The 20,557-nt window shown below is 40.5% G+C and overlaps 1 pseudogene; it reads right to left on the minus strand.

The window, feature by feature from the left end:
- Positions 1-13,047: 13,047 nt before the first annotated feature.
- LOC147431375 (uncharacterized) lies at positions 13,048-13,466 on the minus strand (annotated as a pseudogene).
- Positions 13,467-20,557: the final 7,091 nt, after the last annotated feature.

The following is a 20,557-nucleotide window of genomic DNA, read 5'->3' on the forward strand; positions in this document are numbered from 1 at the left end:
TCCAAGGAATGAAGCGGTTGTAGAATTTTGTGGGTGTAGTTTTTTTTACCATGGAAAAGTTGAATTTTTAATGATCAAACTCCTCCTTTTGTAGAGCTTGAGCTGATGGAATTAGGGTTGTAGAGAAACGCACACAGCTTGGAGAAGATGAAGGAAGCTCAAGGCACACAATAGAGAGTGTGTTACTTAGTGTGCAATGGAAAGATAGATAGCCTTAGAGTGATGGGCGTATATACAATGCTCGGGGGAAAAAACCTCCTATAGAGGGGAAAAATGCCTCGGTAGTCCTAGTGTGTTCACACACATCACTACCACATGTATATGGTAACAAATCCCCCCTGGAGTGATGTGGTGAACAAGAGCTGGCACATGAGTAAGGGGAAGTGCCATGCCTTGAGGACATGATCAGTCCACAAAGGGGAGTAAGCCCAATGCTTTGCGGAAAGCGTCAAGCTTCTCACGAGACAATGCCTTTGTGAAAATATCTGCAAGGTTGTCCTGTGTTGGCACATAAGCCAAGCAGATCTCTCCTGCTGAGAGCCTCTCCCTGACATAGTGGTAATGCACCTCAATGTGATTTGTGTGAGCATGAAAAATTGGGTTCCTCGCAACTGCCAATGCGCTTAATTGTCAGTGTAGATAGTGTTGGCAGTGTCTTGTCCAACACCCAAATTAGCCCCATAAGGCGTCTGAGCCATACACAACCGTAGCTATGAAGACTGCCATGTACTCAGCCTCACAACTCAAAGTGGCCACAGTAGGTTGCTTCTTGCTCAACCATGATATACATGATTTGCCAAGTATGAAACAAAAACCACTTGTGGACACTCGTGTGTCAAAACAACCAGCCCAATCTGAGTCCTACTAAAAAAGCATGTAAGCCTGGCGGCAATGATCCCCCTTGGGATAAAACAAGCCAAGGTGTAAAGTGCCACTAAGGTAGCAAAAAATCCTCTTGACAGCCTGCCAATGCTTAGACCCTGGACTATGCATAAATCTGCTAACCTGTGAGATTACAAACTGAATATCTGGCCTTGTGTTGCATACATAAATGAGGCATCCAATAGTAGTTTGGTAAAGAGTGACATCTGCAAGATCACCAGCATCATGTAGACTCAACTTCAAACGTGTTTCCATGGGAGTGGCAATAGGTTTGCAATCCTCAAGTTCAAACTTACATAGCAATGTCTCTATGTAACTTTTTTGACACAAGGCAATACCACCATCAGACTACCTAAACTGTATGCCAATGTAATGATGCAACAGCCCCAAATATTTCATCTTGAAAGTAGCATTCAAATCAGCCTTAAATTCAACAATATGTCTCTCATTTGGTCCAGTGATAAGCAAATCATCTACATAAAGAACCACAATGAGAAGTACATCACCCTCACGCTTTACATACAATGTGCTTTCCCTTGGACTGTTACGAAATCCTTGTTTGACCAAATGAGTGTCGGCTTTCTCATACCAAGCACGAGGAGATTGCTTCAACCCACACAAAGCCTTGTTACATTTGCACACTTTTTCCTCTTGTCGTTTCTTGACAAAACCGTGAGGTTGTGTTACATAAACTTCCTCAAATATGTCACCATTTAAGAAAGCAGTAGCAATGTCTGATTGATGTACATCCCAACCAAAATGAGCTGCCAATGCACATAGAAAATGCACAGTAGTCATACAAAAAGTGGGAGAAAAAGTTTGTTTATAATCTATGCCTTTTTTTTGTGCATAACCCTTTGCAACTAGTCGAGCCTTATGGCGATCGATCTCACCATCCGGCTTGCGTTTCGACTTGTAAACCCACTTTGTACCAATAGCCTTTTTGCCAGGAGGCAAATCACATAAAGTCCATGTGTCATTTTCTATAAGTGCATCATATCTTGATTGCATGGCAGCCATCCAATTTTTTGAATTTTTTGATTCATCAAAAGATAGAGGTTCCTCAACATCATGTAAGCGAGACACAGCCTAATCATAACAATCTGATGCATAAGATGCATGGCGAGAGCCTAACGAGTACGACTAGACAAAGGTGCATCCAATTTACTGTCACGCAAAGTGTGCACCAGCCATTTTGGCATACCTCTAGCTTGCTCATTCTCAGCCCTTTTCTCATCAAGTACATCATGTACATCTACATCAGTAATAGACTGATCTATAACATTTTTGGAAAATCCCATAGGCTGTACATTTGCCTCATTGGAATCTACATTCGAACTTCCACCACTGAAAAGAGGCAACAAAATGTCATAAATGTCCTGTGAGCTTACATTACTGTCTCTAGTACATGACAGCAAGGAATGAATAGAATCTTTCATAAACACTACATCCCGTGAAACCAAAATATGCTTTGTTTGTGGATGATACAACCTGTAACCTTTGCTTTCAGCACTATAACCAACAAAAATACATTTGACAGCCTTATCATCCAATTTTTTGTGTTGCACTTGTGGCACTAAAACATAAGCCAAACAACAAAACACACATGTGCTCACTAGATGGCTTTCTATCATGCCATGCTTCATATGGAGTCATAGACTGCAACGCTTTCGTAGGCCCACCTGTTGAGTACATAAGTGACACGCATGACAGCCTCGAACCAAACCAAATGTGGTAGAGCTTGAGGCTTGACCATACATCTTGCCATTTCCGTAAGGGACCTGTTTTTCCTCTCAGCAACACCATTCCTTTGAGGTGTATACGACACTGTACATTGGTGTTTATCCCATGACTAGCCAAAAATGCATTAAATTCATGAGACATATACTCCCCCCCCTCGATCGGAACGGAGGGTGCCCATAGTACATTTTGATACATTTTTAGCCATAGCCAAAAATTGTTTGAAGCACATAAAAACTTTGGACTTTTCTTGAAGAGGAAATACCTATGCATGCCTAGAGAAATCATCAATGAAAGTCACAAAGTACAGGTAATTGCCGAAGGATGGAGTTTGCATGGGCCCACAAACATCACTATGCACAAGCTGCAACATGCATGTGGCCCTAACTGAACCATCCTTTCGAAACTTAGAATGCTGCATTTTACCCAAAATACAGCCTTCACAAACATGTTTGATAGGTGCTTCAAGAGGCGGCAAAGAAGCAATCATATTAGATTTCTGCAAACGCTACAAACTGGCAAAATTCAGATGCCCAAAATGTGCATGCCAAAGTCTTGCATCTGAAATAGCCCTTGAATCTGCAACTACATTTGCAAAATTTTGTCCACACTTGTCATACAAAGTGAACTTATACAACCCATGACACAAAAGACCATATGCAAAAATTTCATCACCAAAACTGAGATCATGAACTGTACATCTGTCATCCACAAATTTGACTACGAGTCCAAGTCTAGCAAGTGCGGATATAGACAAAAGATTCTTCTTGATCCCAGGTACATAAAGTGCATTAAAAAGTGTGAAAGAACTACCATTAGCAGCAGGAAGCACAATCTTTCCAACTCCCCGAACCGGATAAGAGGCATTGTTGGCACAAGTGACTGAATTCCCATGAGGGATAGACTCAAGAGAGGTGAACAATTCACGATGTGAGGTAATGTGCTTTGTAGCACCGCTATTGAAATACCACACATGTGAGCAACTGACATACATGCATCATGGACAGCAAGATTGTAAGTGCACTCTGCACTAAAAGCCCATTCTGCATCAACATCAGCATCACAGTCTCCTTTTACAGAATACTCAACAATGGTTGCATTTGTAGTGGAACGAGCATTTGCAGTGGAACCAACCTCTTTCTTCTTATCCTCTTTGGCCTTCAACTTGGGACACAGCTTGATCAAATGATCATCAGCTCTACACTAATGGCAACGCATCTTCTTTTTGCCCTTATCACCAGAATTTCTAGACGAATTGCTACCAACAGAAGCATTAGGAACAAAAGTTTTTCCACTCGCAGTAGAACCATAAGAAGTGGCTGCATTACTGTTACCACCCTTTCTTTGAGAAGCAATAAAAGCCTATTTAACTGCACGCTATCTAGTCCTGCTTTTACTGGAAAGTGACTCTTGCAACAGCAATGTGCATAATGCATCAAACTTGATAACTTCAGAATTTCCTTGGGTCATAAGTCTCCAAGTACTAGCAAAGGTCTGGTAAGAATCTGGCAAGGCATCAAGAACAGTCTACACAAGGGAGCTGTATAAAATGACTTTACCTACAGAAATAAGTTGCTCATTGATATCCTTGACACCAGCAAGGAAAGTGTCCATATCATCTTCCTCCTGCATAATCTTCGACTCCAGCTCTTTACGCAACAAAGCAATTTTAGCCTCATTGCGACTTGCATAAAGACCAGCCAAAATATCCCAAGCCTATTTTGCAAAATGTGTTGAAAGAATGTGAGGAACAATGGTGTGCTTCACAGACAATGCAATCAATGCATGAGCCTGTGCATCGTAGGCAAAACAACTCTAATAGCAGCAAGACCTGCAACATCCTCAACATCGCCCCTCATAGCCAGGACGTACATCAATGCCCTGCACAATATTCCAAATGCCCTTTGACACAAGAACATGTTTCATCATGTAAGTCCACATAGGGTAATTGTCCCCATCCAACCTATCCTCAGCAGCAAACATCTTGAACACATATGTGTTTTTGTCATACAGAGTAACAAACTGCAAAGCTTTCGTAGGACACCTCTTTAGTACATAAGTGGCACACATGATGGCCTCAAGCCAAAAAAAATGCGGCAAAGCTTGAATTTTGACCATATATCGTGCCATTTCCATAAGTGACCTGTTTTTCTCTGAGCAACACCATTTTGTTGAGGTGTATAAGGCATTGTACATTGGTGTTTTATCCCACGATTATCCAGAAATGCATTGAATTCATGAGACATATACTCCCCCCCTCGATCGGAACGGAGGGTGCCCATAGTACATTTCGAGACATTTTCAACCATAGCCAGAAATTGTCTGAAGCACATAAAAACTTTGGACTTCGCTTTAAGTGGAAATACCCATGCATGCCTGGAGTAATCATCAATGAAAGTCACAAAGTAAAGGTAATTGCCCAAGGACGGAGTTTGCATGGGCCTACAAACATCACTATGCACAAGCTGCAAACCTGCATGTGGCTTGAATTGAACCATCCTTTGGAAACTTAGAACACTGCATCTTACCCAAAACACAGCCTTCACAAACATGTTTGACATGTGCTTCAAGAGGCGGCAAAGAAGCAACCATATCGGATTTCTGCAAACGCAGCAAACTGGCAAAATTCAGATGACCAAAACGTGCATGCCAAAGTTTTGCATCTGAAATAGCCCTTGAATCTATAACAGCATTTGTAAAAATTTTTCCACACTTGTCATACAAAGTGAGCTTATACAGCCCACGACACAAAAGCCTAGATGCAACGATTTCATCACCAAAACTGAGATCATGAACTGTATACCTATCATCCACAAATTTGACTACAAGTCCAAGTCTAGCAAGTGCAAATACAAACAAAAGATTCTTATTGATCCCAGGTACATGAAGTGCATCAACAAGTGTGAAAGAACTACCATTAGCAGGAGTAAGCACAATCTTTCCAACTCCCTGAACCGGATAAGAGGCATTGTTGGCACAAGTGACTGAATTCCCATGAGGGACAGACTCGAGAGAGATGGAAAATTTGCGATGTGAGGTAATGTGATTTGTAACACCACTGTCAAAATACCACACATGTGAATCTGCAGCAACTAACAAGCATGCATCATAGACAGTAGGATTGTAAGTGCACTCTGCACTAAAAGCCCATTCTGCATCAACATCAACAACACAGTCCCCTTTCACAAAAGACTCAACAATGGCTGCATTTGTAGTGGAACCAGCATTTGCAGTGGAACCACCCTCTTTCTTCTTAGCCTCTTGGCCTTTAACTTAGGACACTACTTGATCAAGTGATCATTAGCTTTATAATAATGGCAACGCATCTTCTTTTTGCCCTTATCACCAGAATTTCCAGACGATGTGCTGCCAGCAAAAGCATTGGGAACAGAAGTTTTGACACTCGCAGCAGAACCATAAGAAGTGGCTGCATTGTTGTTACCACCCTTTCTCTGAGAAGCAATAAAAGCCTGTTCAAGTGCACGCTGTCTAGTCCTGTTTTTTTTGGAAAGTGACTCTTGCAACAGCAATGTGCATAATGCATCAAACTTGACAACTTCTGGATTTCCTTGGGTCATAAGTCTCCAAGTACTAGCAAAAGTCTGAGAAGAATTTGGTAAGGCATCAAGAAAAGTCTGCACAAGGGAACTGTCTGAAATGACTTCACTTGCAGAAATAAGTTGCTCATTGATATCCTTGACACTAGCAAGGAAAGTGTCCATATCATCTTCCTCATGCATAATCTTCGACTCCAGCTCTTTATGCAGCAAAGCAATGTTACCTCATTGTGACTTGCATAAAGACCAGCCAAAATGTCCCAAGCCTATTTTGCAAATTTTGCTGAATGGATGTGAGGACCAATGGTGTGCTTCATAGACAATGCAATCAATGCATGAGCCTATGCATCCTTTATATCCCAACGAGATTGTTCTACCGTAGGCAAAATAACTATAATAGCAGCAATCCTTGCAGCAAGACCTGCAACATCCTCAACATCGCCTGCATCCTCAGAACCAGAACGTACATCAATGCCCTGCACAATATTCCAGACGCCCTTTGACACAAGAACATGTTGCATCATATAAGCCAACATAGGCCTGTCCTCAGCAGCAGCAAACATCTTGAAGAAATCTGTGTTGTTGTCAGCCATGGTAAATGCTACACCTGATGTGAAAACTACCCAAAAATAGGAGAAATGAAGCGAGAACAACACGTGTTATATAGCACAAACCGTAGAAGACTATAAGGCACCTGTTATGCAGAAGACGGCACTGACAGAAATTCTGCACAAAATGAGAAAATTGCTTGTGCAGACCTGCCTCGAGTGGAAACGAAGGCCAGGATGAGCCCAAATAAAAAATTTGAGCAGGCGTGTGTTGGAGCTGCTAGCGACTAAGCTCGGGAGGATGCAACCTGCTCTGATACCAATTGATGGAATTAGGGTTGCAGAGAAACACACATAGCTTGGAGAAGACGAAGGAAGCTCAAGGCACACGATAGAGAGTGTTTTACTTAGTGTGCAATGGAAAGATTTATAGCCCTAGAGTGATGGGCGTATATACAATGCTCCGAGGGAAAAACCTCCTAAAGAGGGAAAAAATGCCCCGACGGTCCTAGTGTGTTCACACACATCACTACCACATGTATATGGTGACATGAGCTTGTTTATTTTTTATTTTTTCTCTTTTTGTGAAAGCATGAAGAGGTAACGGTAATATGAGTTTGATTCTAGAGAGAGAAATTGAGTTATATGTGTGTAGAGATGATAATTTTGAGCTATGGAGTAAGGGAGCGATGGGAATGGTGAAGAAGATGAAAGAAGCCATGGAAGTTGCAGGTTTGAGTGAGGGATGGAGAGGAATGTGTGTGTGTGTGTGTGTGTGTGTGTGTGTGTGTGTGTGTGTGTGTGTGTGTGTGTGTGTGTGTGTGTGTGTGTGTGTGTGTGTGTGTGTGGAAAGGAGGTGAGAGAAGATTATTGGCTACTTGTGAGAAAAGTGGACAAATTGGGGTCCACTCAAAAAATCATACCTCACCCGTGGTAGCTCCAAAAATTATCAGAATGTTTGAGGTGATTATTCAGCTTTTGGTCCATATTTTTTGTCCAAACCACCGCTTCAAATTCGGAGTGGAGATGGATATAAAAAATCCCACCAAAATGCCTATTTTCTTCACAAAAAAGTCTTCAATGGCCCCCCTTTAGTTGAATTTGCATATGGCTCCAAAGGTGAGCCCCCCTTGCATAAGAGCATGACCTAATATATTCTTAGGGGTTTAAAAATATGCATGGTTGTGGATTAGGCATAAATATAATATATGGATATGATTAAAAAAAACAGGCTAGTATATATAAACAATTTATGGAATCTAGAATAGTGTGCGCTATATATAAAAAAAATAAATATATAAAAATATAGGGAATCAAATGAGGAGGGCCCGCATTTGTTTTTATTGATGTATATTTATTTACAAGAGGTAAGAAAGAATACCTGTAGGAAATACGAATTTAGTGAAAGGCATGACTGATGCTGGAAGGTATTTTTGAGGTTTCTCCTTGAAGTGGATTCACACCAAAAATAAGAGAAGCTTGCATGAATATATATCTCTATAGAATAAAGGATATGAAACATGGTAAGAAAAATTGTGGTAATGGTGAGTCAATGTACATAGCATACATAGGCAAATAATGCACACCTAGGTAAAAATATTTAAATAAATACCAAAATAATTATGAAAATTTCTTATATTTAGGCCCTATATACAATAAAATATTTACACACAAATGGACCATAATAATTTTTTTTTATTTTTTATTTTTGGCTCAACTAGCCCAGTGACTACCTAAGTGAGGGTTTTTAAGGAGATATAGGAAAAGTCCCCTAACTCACACACGAAGATAGCCACAATGTTTGGGTAATTTTGGTAGGGTGAGATAACTCACTATGCCAATTACAAAGAGCCCAAAAATGGCTATCAACATGAGATGGACAAGAGGTGCTTTGGCATGCATACAGGAAGTTGCTGAAGACTTTTTAATTGAGCTCTTCCAAGGTGCATACATATGTGTAACCCACTCTCACAAGGTAACACTTATGGACAAAGATATGATTATCTTGAGGAGTTTAAGATACAAATTTAGTAAAATTCTTGAGCCAATACCTCTACAAGATGAGAAGACATTCAATATTCTCAACATACCCCCATCAAGAAAAGAAAAAGAGCTTGAAGTGGTGATTGAGGAGATCACAGGATCCCACAGTTGATAGCGAGGAGCTAGAAACAAAGGAACTTAGGGAGATTGAAGCTCAACTCCCTTCAATACTGAGCGTTGTCAATCCCACAGGCTTCTTGGTGACTACTTTTTTAGAGGGTGACTTTGTTTAAAGAACATATTAGATTATCCTAGATGCTAAGTCTATTAATATCCTTAAAGATTGGCAGAGAGAGATCAATGACCGTATTATTATTGTATCCTTGAGGTTAGCCTAACCATCAACATTCTATATGGATTTTTGAAGAATTTTAAATAACTAATAGGTGTTCTTTAAATTTCTTTGTAGATTAATGATGCATGAATATAAGCTAGATGTCCCAACAGAAAGTGGACATGGTTGACCCAACCATCTCTCACTATTTGAGATGTGATTCTGACATAAGGAACTAGCTAGCCAATGTAGATTTTGAGACTTGTGAACTCCTTCTCTACCCCTACCATGAGATCTATGTTCTATTGTAATCCTATGTTATCTTCTCATTTCTCCTTTGAGGCCTTTCCACAACCCTCATTGGAGTTGTCTTGCCACAACTCTCACTGGAGTTTTATCACAATTGATATCACTGATAAAACAAGTTTCATATTGAACTCTCTTCAGGGCCATCATGGAATGGCTAGGCTATAAGTGTAACTATCCAATACTTAAGTCAATGCTCCCACTTTCAATTATTTTGTAACAATGATTTGGATCTTTCTAAATAGAGTTGCCTCAAGGCTGATAGAGGCAATTGAGAAATGTCCTCCTATTACAAATCTCATGGATTGCATGAAAATCTTAAATGTGAAGGTAGATTGATCTTCAAATTGTATATTTACTTTTCCCGTTTTGTTTGTGTAGCCACCTTTGCAGGAGGAGTCTTTCTAATGTGGATGGAGAGTGATAACAAATGCCAAGATAGAGATTGAATACACCTATTGCAATCCAAAAAAGACTATTGGAGTAAGACTTTGACCATATAAATAGCTATTGCTATAAGGGTAAGCTAACACACTAATTTTTCTTTGCTAGATCAATAGGAATTTCTACTCTGACAACCATGTTTGGTGGGTAAGGGAAACGTTGATTAGATATATGGTCAGTGTCTAGATACCACTAGTCACAAAATTTCTACACAGACAACCGTATGTTTGGTGGGTAAGGGGAACGTTGATTAGATATATGGTCATTGTCTAGATACCACTAGTCATAGAAGCACCCAAGTCTCCAAAGGGCTAGAGAAGCCAAAAGAAGAGTAAAGGCACCACACATGTCAAGGAGGATAAAAAAGAGCAAAGGAAGAGAAGCCCAAGGAGGTTCTCAAGGCAAAGAAGCCAAAGGAAGAGAGGCCCAAGGCAGAGAAGGCCAAGGAGGTTCCAAAGGAAGAGAGGCCAAAGAAGGAGGTTTCAAAGAAGCATGTTGCACCCAGAAAGAGCCCCAGAAAAACACATGCCAAATAGGATCAAAACAACCAAACATTTGAAGAGTCAGAGCCCAAAAAAACCCCAAAATAGAGGTTCCAAAGAAGCATGTTGCACCCAGAAAGAGCCCCAGAAAAACACATGCCAAAGAGGAGCAAAAACAAGCAGACATTTGAAGAGGTAGAGCCCAAAACCTCGGGGGGGTGCACTATGTAATCATGTTAATGTGTAACGTGAGTTTGAAAGGAGGGGTTTTAAAATGCAAAAAATTTAGGTAATCTAACAGAGATACACTAAAATAAGGGGTTGTTTAATTCAATTTTGGAAAAAAATCCTAAAACAAGGGGTTTTTTTAATACCCCACGAACGCACGTTATATAGGGGAGTATTGAATGGTGAACCCCCTGAGCCAAAAACACCCCCAAAACAAAGGAAAACAAAGGAAGCTAACACAAGAAAGAGTCCTAGGACTCCCAAAACCCCCAAAAGTGTTTTGTGAAGCAGAATTTTGTAAATACATACATTACATAATTGAGAACATCTCCTGAGAAAATTACATACTCTCTACTTGAGAGCACCCTTGTAAAGAGACAACATTACATACTCTTTTTTTTTTTGCAATGAGAAAAGTATACAAAAATTCTCTCCTTGAGAGTTTACAATTTTCACTGGCTCCATTTCTCATGAAGCTCCCAATACAGTCTTTCAGTTTTTGTTGTAATTGTGGTAGCCCTTGCATGTGTCTTTGCATGTTTTTCATTGCCCAACTATATTGAAAGCAACATGTCAAGGCCAATCCATAATCCATGCCATCCTCCAACCCTACCCCAGAGGGCTCTAAGAAATCTGCCAACCATGGTGGGAGTTCTTTCAAGTAGGTGGATATAATGAAGAGTGGCTCAGGGTCTTCCTTCTCTTCCACCTCTTCCCTCTCTTCCTTCTCTTCCTTCTGTTCATGGTCTTTTCTCTTCTTCTTGCCCACAGGAACTGACAAGGAGGAGGAGGCAAAATCCTTAACCATATCTCTTCATCTACTACTCACACAGAAAGAGGAAGAGGAGAAATGGTGAGAAAAATCTAGATCGGGCTCTCCTCTTTATTGAAGAATGAAAAAAAATATCTATTACATCAAACAAGACTTTTGAATCAAAATATCATTTGTTATTGATATGGAAATGTACAAAATGTGATGCGCTACAATAAGGGACAACCAGCATTTGTACGAAATGCCAATTTGATATAGTTTACATAGGCTTTAGCAGGAGGCTTTAGCAGAAGATGTACTATCCCTTCTAGCACATCCTGGCATAAAATATTCTCCTCAAGACCTGCAAATCATAGAGAAAAAGTAGGAATAGGTCACACAAAAATTTCTCCATAAAAAAGAAACTATTATTAACGTACCTTCCTTCCTGCTATCTGAAAAGCAAAAGTTGAAGGTAAATCTATCTCCTCATTATGTAAGTCCTCCCTCACTTGGTGCAATGAGCACTTGGTCCTAATCTTCAATGTTGCCAAGTGTTCATTGTGCATCCACACATCAATGTCTTGAATGACTCTCATTAAAATCATCCATGTTCTGATCTAAAGGAACCAAGTCCCTCCCCACATGATGCCATCAACTATAAAACAATTAAATAATAAAGTTTTGGGTATGAATAATGTATTTATAGGTAATGGATCCAGATTTCACTTTGCAAAGTACCCCATTCACTATTATTTTACTCCAACCCTCATCCACAAATTCTAACATATCTTCAATTTCTAAGCACATAATTGACATCATTGTTCTAGAGACTTTCACATATTAAGCTTTGCAAAAAAATCTATAAAGACAATGATGGGCATAAACATTGAAACTCTTCTCAGCTTTCTTGCAATATTGGCCTTTAGAAATTTTTGGATCTCAGAGAAGATCTAGGGATGGGAATGGAGGGAGCTTTGGAGGGATTTTTTCCTAGATTTTTGCTCAATTGAGCAATTAAAACAAAACTTGCTTCACTCCAAAATCAATTTTTAGAGCAAGCATTTTTTTCTTAATCGCTCAATCTCCCTCCCTCTCTCTCTCTCTCTCTCTCTCTCTCTCTCTCTCTCTCTCTCTCTCTCTCTTTGTGTGTGTGTGTGTGTGTGTGTGTGTGTGTGTGTGTGTGTGTGTGTGTGTGTGTGTGTGTGTGTGTGTGTGTGTGTGTGTGTGTGTGTGTGTGTGTGTGTGTGTGTGTGTGTGTGTGTGTGTGTGTGTGTGTGTGTGTGTGTGTGTGTGTGTGTGTGCGTGTGTGTGTGTGTGGACCCGCTATGCACCTTCATATGGAATAGATCTTTTTGCAACACAAAAAGCAAGAAGTTGTTTTAGGATGGACTCAAGCATCCATCTTGCCAGGCAAAGTGATCGTGCCCCTTCGCATAGCGTATCATCTGCTGGCATATCTTTTGCAAGTGGAAACTCTCTTTCTGATAGCTCGGGGTAGAGCATTACATCACTCAAGGAGCAGGACTACATTGGTCTACTGTCAAATTTTTGGACCTTTGTTATAAGTTCAATCATCACAATGTATGGCCCATGGATCGCATTTAACAACCAAATAACTAGTCTTTTCCATTTTTGTATGTATTGGCTCAGGTAGAAGCAAATCCTCGCCACTGTTTTGGGTTCAAAGGCCGTGGCATCTATTCAAGCTTCTCCCACAAGGACGTATAATCGCACATTGGCATAATACTACAAGACCCCAAGGCAACTAAGTTTCTCATGAATGCTCGTTTTACCTACCGCTCAACATTCCTTTGTCTTTGCGGATATATTGGGTGGAGTTGAGATCAAATTTCTCACATCTAATTGGCATTTCAACTTCATATTATGGATTTTTAGTACACTATTAGCGTGAAGATCATATAGTAAGGTATCTAGTGCCAAGGTACCTGGCTCTACCACCACAAAGAATTTTGTACCATTAAGGGACTGGAAACAATGGAGGTCGGATGTATCAGCTTCTAAGAGCTCAATGCCACCACAACTAGGGGTAGGCGAGAGCTGCTGGTAGATGGCATGCATAGAATAACAGAGACTTGCCAACCGTAAGCTGTCATTAGTGTCTAGACGGCTGGTAGATCCATAGTCCTTGTAGAAGATCAAGCCATCAGACTTGTTGATAATGAAGAGGTTGTAGATGCTTGTTGTCATGCTTACAAAAATTGTATGAGCTTGAAAAATTCGAACGAGAGCGAAGGTATAAAGTTCGAGGACTCTCTCTCTCTCTCTCTCTCTCTCTCTCTCTCTCTCTCTCTCTCTCTCTCTCTCTCTCTCTCTCTTTTTCTTTCTATCACCCAAGTGTGGTAGATTGGTTATTCCATTTCCCTCTTGAATAATAGGTATTGGGTTCAACTCTCCTTATCAGATAGATCTTTAAGGTCTCTTGGGATAGTTTCCTGTGGTGTTAAAATTCTCTTCTTCTCGAGTGTGTGTGTGTGTGTGTGTGTGTGTGTGTGCGCTAATAAGAAGAGGAAATGGGTATAACATTTCTATCACCCAAGTGTGGTAGATTGGTTATGCCATTTCCCTATTGAATAACAGGTCTTGAGTTTCAACTCTCCTTGTTAATTAGATCTTTAAGGTCTCTTGGGATAAATTTCTACTGAGACGTTAAAATTCTCTTCTTCTTCTTCTCTCTCTCTCTCTCTCTCTCTCTCTCTCTCTCTCTCTCTCTCTCTCTCTCTCTCTCAAAAAACGCAGCCGTTTTTTGACCTAGTAGACAGCAATCCACTCTTTTGATCATAACTTCTTCATCCGACCTCCGATTTGGGTGATCTATAGCCTCAATCGAAGAGCACAAAGTCCTCTACGCATTGATGTAAAGACAAAAATTTTCAGAGTTATGTAAAGCATTTCTGTAGCAGCATTTCCGAAGTGAACAGGTTCAACAAAATTGATTCTCATCTCCTATTTTACATACAATGTCTTCCGGCACTCGCAAGGGTTCTTTTTCTTCAACAAGGTCCACAACCATTGTGGAAAATAATCCAAAATCTCCTAAGTGTGGAGATAGCAACACAACCACCCAACCAACGACATCGAAAACCATGATCATGGCGTACTTGGTATCATTGCAAGAGACCGTAAACAAACAAGGCGAAGACTTACGAGCACTTGCAATGGAGAATGGCACACTAAGGGTACTTGTGGTTGAGAATGAGAATCTCAAGAGGACACTTGAGATGCAAACAACACGTTTGATGCAACTTGAAGAGGAAGTCAAGGAATGTAAACGCTCTCTTGTGGACTTGAATGCTTTGAAGGAGCGGATGATCAAAGGAGAGCATGACCATGTATTGAAAGAGGAGAAATTTGACACTATGAGGCGTGATGTATGCGACATGAAAAATGTATGCACAAACAAGTCTTGGGCTGATGTATGTGGTAGCAACGTGGTTTCTAATTCCTCACTCATGCAAGCTATGGTTCAAACAAAGAATGTTGAGAATGTGGATGTGGAGGAGTTGAAGGAACGGGAGCGACGTTCCAAGAACATTGTTATTCGTGGAATTCCCGAAGAGAAGTTAGAGACACCTCCTTCTCTTGCCATTGTTATTGAAGATTTCTTCAAAACCCACTTTGGCATGTCCGCAGTTATGGTCTATGGAGCACATAGAGTGGGGAAGCAAGGAGCTCCTCGCTCGGGAGAACGGCCAATTGTATGCACCATGCCGGATGAGACCAAGCGAAAGATTATCCTTGATAATAGTTGGATCTATTTGAGAGATACAAAATGTTTTGTATGTGAAGATCGCACTATTAAGCAACAAAATACGTGTCGCAAGGCATATGAGGAAAAGAATAATAAAAACAAGGAGATCTCTCATGAAGAAAATGTGCCCAAGGAGGAGGCAAGTCTCTCAAGCAAATAGGGATGCGTGACCTATGAGACCGAGTTACAATTGAAAATATGCTTTTGGAATTGTAATGGATACCCATGGAATGCGGGGGTTGGCATTGATGAGATAACAAGCAAAGCCGATGTTGTACTTCTTGTTGAAACTTGGGAGCATGATACACAAAGGATTAACGGCTTGGAGGATTACAATGTACATTCATTGATGTGGTCAAAGAATCTCAAGCAACGAAGAGGACAAGGAGGGTTAGCATGTATGGTTAAGAAAGGATTGGAAGATTTTGTATCAATTGTGAAAAATGACAAGTACAAACGTTATGTATGGCTGAAAATTATGACACCAAAAAGAGAACCCATTTTTGTAGCCGGTTGCTACATTCCTCATCATGATTCTCCCTTTTATGCTTGCATGGATAGAGATCAACCATTTTCTGATTTGGAAGAGGACATTGCTTATTTCAAAGGTGAAGGTGATGTTATTGTATTTGGGGATATGAATGCTCGCACAAAAACATTGCAACATGATACTCAACAATTTGATATGCCATACATTTCAAGCGAGTTGGAGGAAGTTCACTTGTATGATCGTACTTCAATGGATGAGAAAGAGCCGGATCACTATGGAAAGTTACTTTTACACATGTGTAATAGCACGGGTATGCTCATTGCCAATGGTGTATCTTTGTGGAGTGGAACCAATGGATTTACATGTAGGAGACATAATGGGGATAGTGTGATTGACTATATGCTACTCTCTGAAGCCATCATGTATCGCATAAAGAGTTTTATGTTTGGTCAATAGACCCCGGAATCTGACCATCGCACCTTATGTATTGACCTTTCATGTGGAGAAGCAACTAAGCATGATAATCTCAGCCAAAGGAAAGAGAATTTATCACTATGTATGGATTTCAAACGGGCACCAATGTACATTGAAATGGTTGAGCAAAAATTATGGATGACAAAGCTTCAATGTGATGCACCATTGGAAACTAAATGGGAAGCTTTCAAGAAAGCTATTTGTTCTTGTGCGGAAGAATGCTTTTCCATAAAGCATCTCCATGGTATCAACAAAGATAGATCACGCAAAAGGTGGTTTGATAAAGAATGTCAAGATGCTCGAAAGTCCTTGATAAAGCTTGATGCAACTATGGACAAAGACAACTATCAAAGTCATTTGCATACATACAAGGCATTGATTCAAAAGAAGAGAAGAAGATGGGAAGTAAAGCAACAAGAATTTCAAGTCCAAGAAAAGGCACATGCATGTGGAAGATTTTGGAGAAACTTGAGAGGCAAGCGGGTTGAGAATTTTGGTAACTTGAGTCTAGTGGATATGTACACACATTGTAGGCAATTATATGAGCAAGCAAATACTGAAAAAATGCCATTTTATGGTTCACTCCCATGTATGCCGTCTTTTTTTACTATTGAGGATGTATGCGGTGGGCTTGAAAAGTTGGCCACTTGCAAAGCGGGAGATCTTCAAGGTATCAAGCCGGAGATGATCAAATGGACGGGAGATTTTACCCATGAGTGGATGTGTGATATGTTCAACCTTGCACTTCAACATGATATGCCTTATGATTGGAGTACTAATTGGGTTAAGCCTTTGCATAAAGGAGGGGATGTAAAGAATGTAAGCAACTACCGGACTATAATGATTGGGTCTCTTATGGCAAAGTTGTTTGGGTGCATAATGGAGATGAAATTGAGTGATTGGGCTGAAGAGAATGACAAGCGTGCAAAGGGACAAGCAGGTTTTCGTCGATGCCATAGCACCATTAATCATCTTATCACTCTTCGTATTCTCATGGAGGAAAGTCGGTTGAAAGGCAAGCGATTGTATTGTTGTTTTGTGGACTTTAAGAAAGCCTTTGATATGATTCCACGTAACAATTTGTGGAGAAGGATGGAAGAACTCCAAGTTCCAAGTGAGTTTATGCTTGCGGTTTCTCGAATCTATGAGAAGGTGATTTGTCAATTGCGCATGGGAAGAGAAATTTCAGAAATTTTTGTAAGCACTATTGGGGTTAAACAAGGATGTCCATTGTCACCAACTCTCTTTGGTCTATGCATCGATCAATTGGAACAAATGGTACTTGACTTTATGCAAGAAGAAGGCATTGAAGAGGTCACTATTTGCAATGCGGTAATCATGCTTTTGTTGTATGCGGATGATGTAGTGCTTCTAGCACACACTTTAGAAGATGCACAAAATCTTATGGTTGTCCTTGAGAACTTTTGCTTGCATAGTGGGCTGATTGTAAATGAATCCAAAACAAAGGTTATGCTTGTGAAAACCAACCATAAGGAAAAGCCATGCATTGTGTACAACAACGAGACACTTGAAGTTGTTGAGAGCTTTAAGTACCTTGGTCTTGAGGTTCCATCCAATCACAAGTGGCATGAATGTGCTATGCATCGTTTGGAAGCGGGAAAGAGAGCATATTATGAATTTGAGAACATGTGTAATGCGGGAAACATCAAGTGTTGGGTTCTCAAGAAGTATCTTTTTGATGCATTGGTGACACCGGTTCTTCTTTATGGAGTTGAAGTGTGGGGCGGGAGCATCTCAAAGTCTACTTGGAAAGAGTTTGAGAATGTCCAAAAGCGTTTTCTTACAAAATTTCTCCAAGTTAAGATACAAACACCATATATGCTCCTACTTCTTGAGTCGGGATCTCTTCCAATTGAGGTTATGGGCATGGAAATGGTTGTGGAGTACATGATAAAGATGCGTCAAAACCCCTCACATCGACTTCCTACAATTGCATGGGAAGCAAGCAAAAAAGTTCAAAAGACACATAAAAGCAAGATCTTGAGCACGGGATGGATGCAAGACATAAAGAAGTGGTTTGGGAGATGGGATGCATTACACTTGCTACATGATGCTTCAATTGACTCTCAAGTGACTGAAGCTTTTCTACAACGCCAATGTATTACGGCTTGGGAGAAATCCAGTGGGTCACGCTTCATACATTACACCACCTATATTGCCCCCAACTACAAAACCATGTTCTTCGCTGAGAGAGGAAACCGTACTCACACTTACATGCTTGAGCCTATTCCCTTGTCCACGATACGCACTATCGCAGCAATTCGGCTTAGCTCCCATTTCCTTCGATGCGAGATAGGGCGTTGGGGCAATGGAGAAGAGTCAAATTGATTGTGCACATTATGTTCACTGCAAGTTCGAGAGTCTGAGTACCACACACTACTAGAGTGCTCAGCTTTTGATCACATCCAAACTTGCTTCTCTCACATTTTCAGCCATAACTTAGACCTACACACTTTCCTCTCCCAGCCAAAGTGTGGGCTCTCCATTGCGACTCTCATCACTACAATTTTGGAGCATGGAAAGTCACTCATCAGCCATACACATACTACATCACATGTAACTTTGGTCCCATAGGTCATATTTGACCTCTGAGGACGATAATAAAATCTATCTACCTATCTATCTCTCTCTCTCTCTCTCTCTCTCTCTCTCTCTCTCTCTCTCTCTCTCTCTCTCTCTCTCTCTCTCTCTCTCTCTCTCTCTATATATATATATATATATATATATATATATATCCAGCTCACACAACAGGTTTTGAAAGAGGTCGATGAAGTGAATATAGTGATATTGTAGATAAATTTAGAAGTGCTTTGCCCCAAAAGTGTGATCGATAAATGCAACAAATAACACAATTATGTAGCTGTCAATTTTTGCAGGTGTGTGGGGTGTTGCAAGGAACAAGCAAAAGGGTACATCGTATAAGTCACAAAGGTGTAACAAAGATCGCTGGAACTTGGGCCAGCTAGGTTTGTGTAGTCTACAGGCAGCACAGGTTGTGCAGGGCTTCACAAGTGCAGATGTTGCATAGGGGTGTATGGCCTGAAGGTCACGCAGGGCTTCATAGGTGTAGAGTGCAAGAGCTTGATTGCATCAGGGTTTCACCAATGCACAGCAACAAAACAAGTAAGACTCAACGCACAACCAAGTAAGGCAACACACAAAACCTAGCAGGAGAGAAAAACTCTGTGTGTGTGTGTGTGTGTGTGTGTGTGTGTGTGTGTGTGTGTGTGTGTGTGTGTGTGTGTGTGTGTGTGTGTGTGTGTGTGTGTGTGTGTGTGTGTGTGTGTGTGTGTGTGTGTGTGTGTTGTGTGTGTGTGTGTGTGTGTGTGTGTGTGTGTGTGTGTGTGTGTGTTGTTTTGTTAAAGGCATTTTCAGGTCGCATGTCAAGGACTAAATGAGAGGCCTCCAACATGCAAAATCTGGATCATCTTCTCTCTCTCTCTCTCTCTCTCTCTCTCTCTCTCTCTCTCTCTCTCTCTCTCTCTCTCTCTCTCTCTCTCTCTCTCTCTCTCTTAGCTTGAGTGCTAGCGCTTGCCTCTCACCTTGAGCTTTGGAGAGAGACACACAGAGAGAGAGAGAGAGAGAGAGAGAGAGAGAGAGAGAGAGAGAGTCCCAAATTTTAACTTTGCTCATTGCTTGGGGAGAGAGAGAGAGAGAGAGAGAGAGAGAGAGTGTGTGAGAGAGAGAGAGAGAGAAGAAGAGAATTTTAATGTTGTAGGAAACTATCCCAAGAGACCTTAAAGATCTATTCGACGAGGACAAAGGTGCATATGACAGCTCCCAAATTTGACCTTTGTGCATCGCTTGGGGCAGGCAGATCCAGCAGGGTGTGTTGAGTGAGGCAGTGCTTATTAATATTGTGAGACACCTCTATATTACAAGAGGTCCAGACATGGCTGACCTTAATTCAACGACGTTCGCCTATCATGTGTAACGAGATTAATGAAGATTCCACTTGTTTCCCTGCCCGACATACTCAATCACTAGCTTTTGCATGTTTGTAGTGGGGAGAAGGGTGGATAATGGAGCAATTAACATGAATTGCAGATGGCAAAATAAGTCTTATATCCATATCTAATTCATCATATCATGTTGCAAAGGGTACTTTGGTTTTGTTCGTTGAGCGTGAAGTGCATACCACCCAATGCACTTTAAACTTGGTTAATTTATTTTGTCTCTTCACGCATTCCTTAGTGTGCTAGTCTTGCCCAATCAAGGGGCAAGTCACCAACACAACCAAGCTCTAGTGATGGGAGCATTGTAATAGATGGTTGTTAAGCCTAAGCTCTATTTGAAGATTTTCAAGAAAAGAGAGAAAAAGAGGGGGAGAGAGAGAGAGAGAGAGAGAGAGAGAGAGAGAGAGAGAGGGAGAGAGGAATATATATATATATATATATATATATATATATATACACATACATATATATATATATATATATATATATACATACATATATATATATATATATATATATATATATATATACATACATATATATATATATATATATATATATACATACATATATATATATATATATATAT

The sequence above is a fragment of the Adiantum capillus-veneris genome, chromosome 21 (genome assembly GCF_014529385.1).
Source record: "Adiantum capillus-veneris isolate H3 chromosome 21, ASM1452938v2, whole genome shotgun sequence".
NCBI lineage: Eukaryota > Viridiplantae > Streptophyta > Polypodiopsida > Polypodiales > Pteridaceae > Adiantum > Adiantum capillus-veneris.